Genomic DNA, 11,269 nt, shown 5'->3' with positions numbered 1-11,269 from the left:
AGATAGTTAACTTCATGACAAGAAGGTGTATTGTGTGTGTGTGTGTGTGTGTGTGTGTGTATGGAATTACATATACACATACATATGGGACATTGCTAAAATGATAATCCCATTTTGCTAATTTATTAAAGAAATATCTTCATCAGACGGGAAGTGTGACACAAATAGTAGATCACCAGCCTTGAATGAAGAAGCCAAACAAGGTCCTAAATTCAAGTCTCAGTACTGGTACCCAAAAAAAAAGAAGAAAGAAAGAAATGTAATCATTCAGCCACAACAGTTTTGTTACCTTCATTTTCACTTCCTCTATAGCTATTTTATGCATTCATATGTTGGCCATCTTTTCTATTTAGGAAAATCATGAGAAGAGAAAAGAGGAGAGATATCACATCTATGTACTGTTGATATACTGTTGATATAATATGTAAAGTAGTATTATAAAACCATTTTTTCCTTGTTGGAGGAAGGGATATTAAAATTGTTGTTGAGCTGCTACTTAAAGATCTATAACTGAGGGAAAGACAGCCTTTGAACAGCTGGGGAAATAAAGGCATATGAATGCTTCCAAAAGTCTAAGAAGTTCTTTAATACTACTCAGGGTTTAATACTAATTTTGGGTTCTAGAACTTTCTTTCTTAAGTGGATATTTTATATCTCATAATGTTTAATGTGATAAAATCCTACCCTAAAATTATCTGGATTTTAATCAGTACAATCAATAACAACTATTTATTTGCATTTATTGAGAAAAACATTAAATTACTTTGCAAATGTGTAAGTTTCAGCAGACGAACACTTCTTCTTAGAGTAAATGTACACGTTAAATAGCAGATTGAAATCTTCTGCATAAAGGCTTCAGAGACATGCAGAGGGAACCAGGCAACAGAGAGCCAAGATTCCAGATGGGTAGGAATCAGAAAGTGGGAAGATGGCATTGTAAAAGCCACTTTTCCCATAGCAGCACCTGGGGATACTTGGCAAAGATGGAGCAGCTGAGATTATGGATATGAATCTACAGCTGAGAATCAAAGGATGCAGCAAGTCCTCTGGCAATTTCTCAGAGTTAAAGAGACAACAGTTCATACCTAGAGCCTGACACTGTCAACATACTTCAGACTTAGGTGACTGTGATCCACAGAAAAGGAAGAGAGACAGAGCTGAATCTCAAATTTGTATGTTCCTCCCCAATACATTTACCAGTTACAGAGGAAAAGTGTTTCTAAAAAGTAAGAAAAAAGCTTTTGGAAAGCCGAATAAGGATTCTGTTCCCTTCTGTGTCAAAGAAAGAATGAAGACTACCATCTTCCAAAGAAGAGAGACATTGAAATTCCAGAAGAGTGATACAGCAAGGGCTGTGTAATGAAAAGTGTAATGTCACCCATTGGTGACATTATCCCTAGTAAATTTAAGGTGATCTGTTCCCAATGTGTCTACTACAATGACCCTAGGGAGTCTTCACGTATAAACCTCTCATGATCAATTATAGTTTGCTAAGTATACAAAAGACAAAAATGAGACAAAGAGGGAAGGATAGCATTAGAAGACAAGTGTCAGAGGTGATTGTTGTTAGCCAGTATAACCTTGATATTTACATCATGCCAAGATATCACTTGAAGACAAGATTCAAAGGCAATTTACATTGCGAAATTCTTGAAAAAAGCCTCCTATCAAAATTTGTTATCATAACAAAGTAAGGTTGATTTAATAATCAAGATTCCATTAGTATGATTTGCACATTAACAAAATGTGAGAAAAGATGAAGGGGGAAAGATTTGATGGAATTTCCTGAAATTGGGAAAAAAATAATCTTTAATCTGAATTTTCAAAAGTCTTAGAGCAAGCATTTCATTTCACTATGGAATACAGTAAATGTCATAACACTGGAAACAAGGCAGGAAAGCTGGAATAGTCATTTTTCCTGGCACATTTAAAGTGACTGTGAAGCTGATGCAGTGTGGAAACAGAGAGAAGATATGAAGCCTGGGAAAGGAAAAATACACTATTATTTGTATATGATGTCATCGTCTACAGAATACTTTTCAATGTACATAGCAATTCAGAAACTTAGCCAAACAAGTAAAAACTTGTTCTCTACTTCAGAGCTACTGGAAAGTGTTGAAAACTTTGAGAGGTGCAGAAGAAAAATGTAAAGCAAAGCAAAACTGGATCCAAGAAAATGGCACAAAACCCCTCATTTGTAATAATTAGCATATGTTTAGGATTCTCCTAACACAGGTTCATAATAGTTCAAAAGCTATGTACATTTGGCCATATAGGATGAATCTAAGGGAAATGAACTCCAGGATATGAAAACACGAGGTTTACCTTTGTGATTGTTGTTCTTAATGTACTTTGTGAAACTATTTCTTTTCTCTTCTTTTCCTCATAAGATTTATCTCATGTTGTTACTGCATCTGATTTTGGTACCTGGTATGTTGTATACGCATTTATCTGTTTATTTGAAAAAGAGAAGGTAATGGAAAAACCAAGATGAGAAATTGTGGAGGGAAATGGGAGAGAAACATGGGAAGGGTTAACAATGTTCAAGAAGTAATGTACCCGCTATCTAATGAATGAAACTGTAAAACAAATGTGCATACTAAGAAATGAACAATTGTTTCCTCCTAAGAGCTTTGAAAATCAAGATCAAATTTCCAAAGAAGAAAAAACAATGACCTTGCAATTTTAACTTTACATTTTAGCAAATGACATTTATTAGTTGGAAGTTGCTGTGATTTGAATGCTTGTCCCCTTGGCAGAACTTTTGCTGAAATTTAGTTGCCACTGTAACAGTATTAGGAGATAGGAAGTGATATGAAGCTCCGGAGGACTGTGTTATCTTTATCCCACTGTTGCTGTGTAAATATGAGGGGACTTTGCCAGGACAGTGGCTTTCACTACCTCTTTTTCTCTCTGTTCCCTTCTGCCATATTGTGATAGGGCTTGAAGTTCCTGGCCAGTGGTGGGTTCCTTGAATTGGATGTCACAGCAATCAAAACATGAGCTAACAGAAATTTCTATTTGTTATAAATTATCTAGTTTATATATTCTTTATATAAGCCTTCTCTCCCCATGAGGAAAGAAAAGAGAGAGGAGAAATATCCATTGTGACCACTTAGGACCATAAGAATTAAAGCTGTCTTTGAATCACTGAAGTATTTTACACATAGACATATACATAGACATATTTTACACACCTACAAACATATGCATAAACCCTAGATTGGGTGGTTGCAAAGAATCTCTGAGACAATTCGAGAAAAGAGCTTGTACTGACTCTCTCAGTATAATCATGATTGCTTTCCCGGTAGTCAAGATGTAGCATCACTCAGTGCTAACTTAGATGAAATGTTATGCTTTACAATAAAGTTTTATGACACTGGTCATTAGCCACACTTGCAGCTTTGTAGCTGTAGACTGACTTTTAGGACTTGATAATAACAAGAAATCAGATGTTGCTGTTGATTTATTAAGCTGAGAGTTGTAGCAATACTTCCTGAGCTGCTCAAAAGACCAATTCAGAGGAGTATTGATTTAATTAATACCCAGCAACACCTCCAAAACGGATAGCATGCAGCCATAAGACTTCAGGAAGTTATTAATTTGGGAAAATTTCCAACCTAATATTTTTCAGAACATGTTCTGCATGACCTCCTTTCTGTGTTCTGATCCATGGGAGGTTAAAGGAAAAAGTAAAACAAGGGGAAAAAAGGGGGGGCAAATATGTGGAACACTGGGCCGTAGGTTTGGTTAGAAACACTGTTTTCTTTGCATGTCTTCATGAAAAAAATTGCACTGTGAATCCCCAAGGACATCTGTGTGATGTGTTCTACATACATTTGGCCCATGAAGGCAATCGTTTGTTTCATGGTGCTTTGCTGAGGAATAGCACCTGCTCCCTGTGAGTTGGGGGAAACGTGACTTGAAGCTGTAGTTTGACAGAATGTCCTGGAGAACTTTTCTCATACTGTTCAATGATGTTCAATATGCTATTTCTCCTTTTAATGCAGCTACTTCTACTTCCCTTTTGATGACACGCCAGGACTGCAACTAACAGGTAAAACCTGTGCTAGATCTCTGTAGCCATTCTCTTGGGCTTTCCAGTGTTATGACAAAGCAGAGGAGGGAAAAAAAGATATATAACATCTGGGAGCTTTTGTCTTTACAGAACAAGAACTCTTGTCTATGTGCTTTGCCACTATTATGGAACACTTCAAGTCACAACCTCAGCACATATGCACTGAGCTCTGTCTGTTAACTTTGTGTGAGGCTGACATTCCCTTTGTCCTTAGCTGAAACTGTGGGATTTGCTGAGTGCCATCCCACATGGTCTGGAAGAGGCCAGAGCATGTAAACAGAAGACTACGTCCCAGCAAATAACTCAAAGACAATTACGTTGGCTATGAAATTATGAGGGTTTGAGGTCAGTGCAAATCACTATATCTCAAAGACATTGGGGCTCTCTTATTGCTCTCTGGGAGGATTTTAATAATCAAAGCATAATAGAAGTCAAAGGATCTTTAAATGCTGTTAATAGACTCACCATAAAAAGGATTGTGAAATTAGAATTACTGTGCTGTCAATTATTTTTGAAATTTTAGTGTAGGAGACAACACTGCCTCTTTGGTCAGCAGGAGAATGTTGTAATTGTTGATGGTGGAAGTTGGCACAGCTGCTGAGGAAGGAGAAAGAGGCTGTGTGACTCTTGCCTTCCACCTTTACCAGTCAGGCAGGGAACATGATCTAGCAAGCAGGAAGAACCATGCCAGGAGCCATTTTATATTCATAGCATCATTTGAGTTCCATACAGAATTACCCACACAGACACACACAGTGGCTGGCAAGCATCATTAGTGTCTGTCTGGTGACGTACTACATGAGTGTGTGGATCTCCTGTGGTCTAGGGAGTGTTCCCCTACAGGAACACAGAAGTGAATAATAATATCTGGATGGGGAGGGAAGGGGACTTTTCTATTTAAGATCTGCAAGTCTAAAGTTGGAAGAATTAGCCTATTTACTCACATAAATGTTTCTTAACTAGCTCTTGAGTGGCATAAAAATAGCTTGTTTCTCTGCCCTTTGGCAAAGATGGTGGGTAAGGGTCTGTTCACATCAGTTTCTGAGGCCAATGTTTTAAGTGGAGTTTTGGAGCAGGGAGATAGAACAAGAGCTTTCTCTACCCATACATCCACCAGGAATTACAGTGCCTCCAGGAACAGTGCTCCAGAAGAAAAAAAAATAACAGAAACATTAGGGGGTAGGTAGTAAGGGACAGAGGAAGGTAGTGAATGAAACAATGTAATACACGAACAGCAGGCAAATGAAAATATTCATCAACATGTTTCAATGAGATACATTTTAATATGCAAAGAGCTCCTAAAAACTGTGAACAAGAAAGCTATGCCAGTAGTAGAAAAATAGCCAAACTTGATGTTCATAAGAGAAAACATTAAAATGGCTATTAACTGTATGAAAAACTTCTTCATTTACCTTGTAAGCAAAAGTACTTCAAAACATTATCTGAATATCAGTACATTAGGTTAGCTGATAATTATCAATGTGACAATATATTTAGTTGGCAGACTAGAGGGTGATACACACTCCTATGACTTTCTGGTCAGAATACACAGTATTAACCACTTTACGAAGTGATTACTTTTTTGTTGTAATATCACATCTTTAAACTCCACAGCAGAAAATTGCCAGGTGAAATTATTAATCGCAATAGAGGAAGACTTGAAATAACTTCCATGTCTTTTAAGAAAGACATCTTACAATGGACTGTTAAGAGCTATCAAATGATAGAAAAAGGTATCGGGCCTGACATAGTGGTGCGAGCTTCTGATAGCAGCTTATAGGGAGGAGCAAGATTCAAGGCCAACCTGAAGTATAAATGGGGATGGAAGAGTCTATGAGATTTCAGCTCAGCAAATCAGCAAGGCACATGGTGCAAATCTGCAATTCCAGCTCTACAGAAGGAAAAACAAAGCAGAATCTTTATGGTCTGAAAATGTAGAGAATAGATAACTGTGATTTGAAAACTATTACTTCAATTTCTTTAACAAATGACATACAAACAGTAAGAGAAGTTACTGGTATGGAACATAAGACTCAAGACAGAGCAGACTCCAGTCATACACTCGATTGAGAAATTAAAAGAAATTTTGAAAATTTTAAAAGCTCATGAACCTTCATTGAGGAATATTTCTTAATTTTCTTAGGGGGGAATGTAATATAAGCAATATAGGAAAATAAAGTTTGAGAAATTGCATGGAGAATGAAGTGTATGGTAACTGAGAGTTGCTTTAAAATATTTTAGTCAAAAATCAGAAATTCTCCTTTTACAACTACTTCAAGATAATAAAAAAAATCAGAAATGCTAATCAAACACGGTAGAGCAAAATCAAACAAAATCACTACGTGGCAGTTGGAATCCAAACAAGAAAAAGTACCTTGCAATTTTTTCCTAATCCTTGATCACACAGAGGATTGAAGGTAATCTGCTGAATGATTTTTCTAACCTCTGGAGTCTTTCAGGTGACACAGAGTTGGACGAGTCCTTTTGCTCTGTGGAGTTCTCTTAAACTGTAATCTGCACTATGCTTCTATGGACTTCAATTATCAAAGTGACTATAAACTAAGGGGGTCAACAGTCCTCAGAAGCTCTGAAGTCAGAATCCACTTCCCACCCTTCTCAGATTGAGGTGTTGGCTTTTGGAGGAAGTATGTCAGAAGAAAGAAGCTGTAAGATTATAAAGCTAAAGGGACAAAGACACTAATAACAACAAAAAACTTGTGAAATAATAAACACAAAGAGGTATAATGAACTTAAACTGGAATTAGCAACTCCACGAAAATCTGGCCTTTACAATGAAAATAAAATAAAGAGTTCTCTATACTATGTAAAGATCCCTACAAAAATATAAATACAACCATTAGCAACAATAACAACAAAGAAAACATCACCACTAACAATAGAAGAACACTAAGGTCCAAGTCAATTACCAAGGAGCTCTGTACTATCCTATCTTTCCAGTAGCTGAGCAAGAGATAGATAAACAATTTCTGTTAAAGAGAAAACAACAGCAATTTAACAACCATTGAACTATGGGCATGCCACTTTCTTACGTTGGGCACATCATTCTTAGACAATTGTATAGGTTGTCTGTAATCTGTAGGCCCCCCCACACAATCCTGTGTGTATACATCCTAGAGCCTTTTGTTCATTTACATCTACTGAAATTGTCCTTTTTTAAAAATACATATTTATTATAGAGGTAATGAGCAGGGAGTTTAGTTACATACGTAAGGTAATGAGTACATTTCTTTTTTTTTTGCCAATCCTGGGCTTGGGCTCAGGGCTTGAGCACTGTCCTTGGACTTTCTCAAGGCTAGAGCTCTACCACTTGAGCCTCAGCACCACTTCTGGCTTTTTTCTATGTATGTGGTACCGAGGAATCGAACCCGGGTCTTCATGCATGCTAGGCAAGCACTTTAACCACTAGGCCAAACTCCCGGCACATTTCTTTTTGAACTATTATCCCCTCCCTCATTTTCTCCTGCTTACCCAACTTCACTACCCTCCCATCAAGTTGTAAAGGTCATTTCCAACATATTTATTTTTATTTTTTTCTCTTTTAGTTTTCTATAATCTTTGTCTTATATATAAGTTTATCTGATCATGGAAGGGAAAGGGAATCACAGCAACACCAGAACCAAGGATGAACTAATGCAACAATGATACTATGAGATACTACATTGGAAATAATCCTTTATTTAGGATCAGAACATAGGAAAATATGGGTGCTAGGTCATCCTTCTCTCTGAATGGTTCCTAACAAAATATATTTTTCTTTCTCAGTGGTGAGGAATGTTTAGCCCCTAGGTCAGACACAGTTTTTTATCATGGGATGCCTATTTGATCTTCTCCTTTTTTTTTTTTTTGGTCGGTCAGTCAAGGGACTTGAACTCAGGGCCTGGGCATTGTCCCTGAGCTCTTCAGCTCAAGACTACTGCCCTACCTTTTGAATTGTAGCACCACTTCCGATTTTCTTGTGGTTAATTGGAGATAAGAGTCTCACAGACTTTAGTGCCCAGGCTGGCTTTGAACTTCAATCTCACATCTCAGTCTCCTGAGCAGCTAGGATTATAGGCGGGAACCACCATGCCCTGCTACTACTGATCATTTTTATGGTCCTCCAATGATGTTATACATGTCCAACCAGCCAAGGAGAGAACAAACATTTCCCACTCCAGTATGCCATGACTAACATGTATCTCCATCTTATTTTCCTCACAAACATGTCATCATCTTGTATCTCTTTCAGTCTTCTGTAATCCTAGTCTGTAAAAGTCTATCTTTATTTTGTAAATGAAGAAATGCACATAAAAACCTGACATCCTCTAAGGAATAGTCCTATCTCCAAAATGACCAGCAAACACTTGGGCTGAAAGTATAACTCAAGTGGCAGAGTACCAGCTGCAATACAATAAGTCAAATGAAAGAAAGAGGAGCCCTGAATTCAAACTCCAGTGGTTCCAGAAACAAGGACATACTAAACCCACTAGCACAACAATGTTCATTGCAGCACTATTCACCATAGCAAAGATATGGAACCAACCTAGATGTCCCTCAGTTGATGAGTGGATCAACAAGATGTGGTATTTGTACACAATGGAATTCTATGCTGCTGTCAGAAAGAATGACATCGCCCCATTTGTTAGGAAATGGAAAGACTTAGAAAAAATCATATTAAGTGAAGTAAGCCAGACTCAAAGGAACTTAGGCTCAATGGCTTCCCTCATTCGTCATAATCAGTAGAAACCTTGGGCTCTACTAGCAGAGATTTGCAATAGAGCAAAATCTTGATACATAAGGCCATATAATGTGAAGCTAATTGAAAGGACCTCCAGTATATTGAAACAAAAGCCATATAATGAATGATTGTTGTCCTTAATGTACTATGTTGTCTCTCATCTCATTTGCTGTCCCTTGGTTATCTCATATTGGTATAGTACCTCACTTTGTTATCTGATATATTGAATTTATTTGTATTTGGATATTTGAAAGTTGATAGGGAAGGGGGGAAAACCAAGACGGGTGGGGGGTGTGGGAGGGGAGGGAAATGGGTACCAAGACATGTGAAAGGGTATCAATGTATGTGAATTAATGCACCTTCTATCTGGCAAATATCATGTAACCCTTTTACTAATTACTATAAAAAATTTTTAAAAAAATCTAAATAAAAAAAATAATGCTTAATGCAAAATTATCCTTGAGATTTTGGCGCATCACTGTATTTTTGAGGGATCATTATAATTAGCCATATTCAGTTTATGATAACTAAATAAAATTACACAATTTTTCTTAATAAAAAAAAACTCCAATGGTGACTAAAAGTGGAAAGGAGTGAAAGCAGAGGAAAGAAGGGAGGGTGGGGAGGGAAGGAGAGAAAACAATGTACAAACATAAAATATTATTGCTCAGTCTACTTCGGTAAAGACTCTATAACAAGAGTACAATCTTATGTGGCTCTGGGTTTGCTTCCTCAGTAGCACATTAACAAAACAAACAAACAAAAAGACCCAGAAGTGGTGCTGTGGCTCAGAGTGGTAGAGCACTAGACTTAAGCAAAAGCAGCTCAGGGACAGTGCCCAGGCCCTGAATTCAAACCCCAGGACTGTCAAAAAATAGTATAGTCTTATTTTTAGTTTATGAACTAGTAGTTCAGATTTATATACAGTGAGAAATGTCTGAATAAACATAACGGGGTTAGTTATCATGTTGATGCAGAATAGTTTGAGGAATTTTTAACTACATATTTTGAAGCAGTCCTTTATTTTTTATTATAGTCTTTCATAAAGATATTCACCATTTGGAATAAAATAAAGAAATGCTAAATACATTTAACATATTTTTAAAAAATGTATAAAATTCATGCTATTTTTAAAAATACTAGGAAATAAAATAATAATGCTCAGGATATATGATATTTGATCTATGATTATAAGTTAGGAAGCAGTTATTTTCCAGTCTTTGAAGTAAAAGCCAGTCTCTGTTACACTAATTATTTTATTTATTTTGGTCTATACTGGTTAAATTATCTAATTTTATCAAAGTAGAAATGCTCTTTAGCATTACTCACATAATATACTTTTCTGAAAACATCTTATTCTCAACCTTAATCCAATTTTAGATCATAGCTCGTGATACATTTTAGTATTCCAACTACGTACTGTTTAACTAATAATTAAATGCACTTGAATAATTCTTAGAAAACAGAACATTTGTTTTAATACACATTATACCCTCAGTATGACACTTCTTAATGCTGTAGAGTTTCCAAATGGTAACTTATAGACTTGAAAATAGCTGTACCTCACACTTATTTTCACAAATCCTGGTTCATATCTAACACTAAAACTTCTCATGAGCTGAGAGATCTTTCAGCTCACTTCTGTAATCCTAGCTTCTGAGAAAGCTAAGATCTGAAAATAGAGGTGCAAGGGCAGCTGGATTAGACAAATCTGAGGCTCTTATCTCCAATTAACCAGCCAAAAGCTGGAATTGGAGGCATGGTTCAAGTGGTAGAAAGGCAGCCTCGAGTAAAAAAAAGCCAAGTGACAACTCAAGACCACAAATTCAGACTTCAGTCTAGAAGAAAATTAGTTCTTCAAAAGATTAAATTGTGGTTAATAACATGTTCTTCTTTCATTCCTCTCATTTTTATTATCTCACTTCCAGCCAAATGATTATACAGTGACATTACTGAGAAATTTTATCCAGTAAAAAAGCTCACATTTTGCTGCACGTGGTGGCTCGCGCCTGTAATTCTAGCTACTCAGGAAACTGAGATCTGAGGACCACGGCTCAAAGCCAGCCCAGGCACTAAAGACCCTGAGATTCTTGTCTCCAATTAACCACTAGACTACTGGAATTGGAAGTGATGCTGTGGCCCAAGAGGTAGGGCTATAGCCTTAGCACCCAGGCCCAGAGTTCAAGCTCCATGACTGACAAAAAAAGAGCTTACATGCTTACATTTCTTTCTTCATCTTTCTAAAATTATGTTTTTTAATCTCCTTTTAATTATTGCATGTCTAAACTTGTTATGAATCATAGCATTTTATTTGTTTCTCTTATTTTTGGCAGTACTTACATAGATATGGGTTATTGGTGTCTGCAAACTATCCCTGCAGCTGTGCTTTGGATAGAATAGATTGGACATGTGCATTGTATCTGCATATATTATTCTGAGGTTAGATGTGGCAA

The 11,269-nt window shown here is 36.7% G+C and overlaps 1 pseudogene; it reads left to right on the top strand.

The window, feature by feature from the left end:
• The first annotated feature begins 5,063 nt into the window (after positions 1 to 5,063).
• Positions 5,064 to 5,229, top strand: LOC150057342 (U2 spliceosomal RNA; annotated as a pseudogene).
• Positions 5,230 to 11,269: the final 6,040 nt, after the last annotated feature.

This window comes from Megascapheus bottae, chromosome 10, assembly GCF_031878675.1.
Source record: "Megascapheus bottae isolate mThoBot1 chromosome 10, mThoBot2.hap1, whole genome shotgun sequence".
Taxonomy (NCBI): Eukaryota; Metazoa; Chordata; class Mammalia; order Rodentia; family Geomyidae; genus Megascapheus; species Megascapheus bottae.
This window is presented reverse-complemented; position numbering and strand designations above follow the sequence as displayed.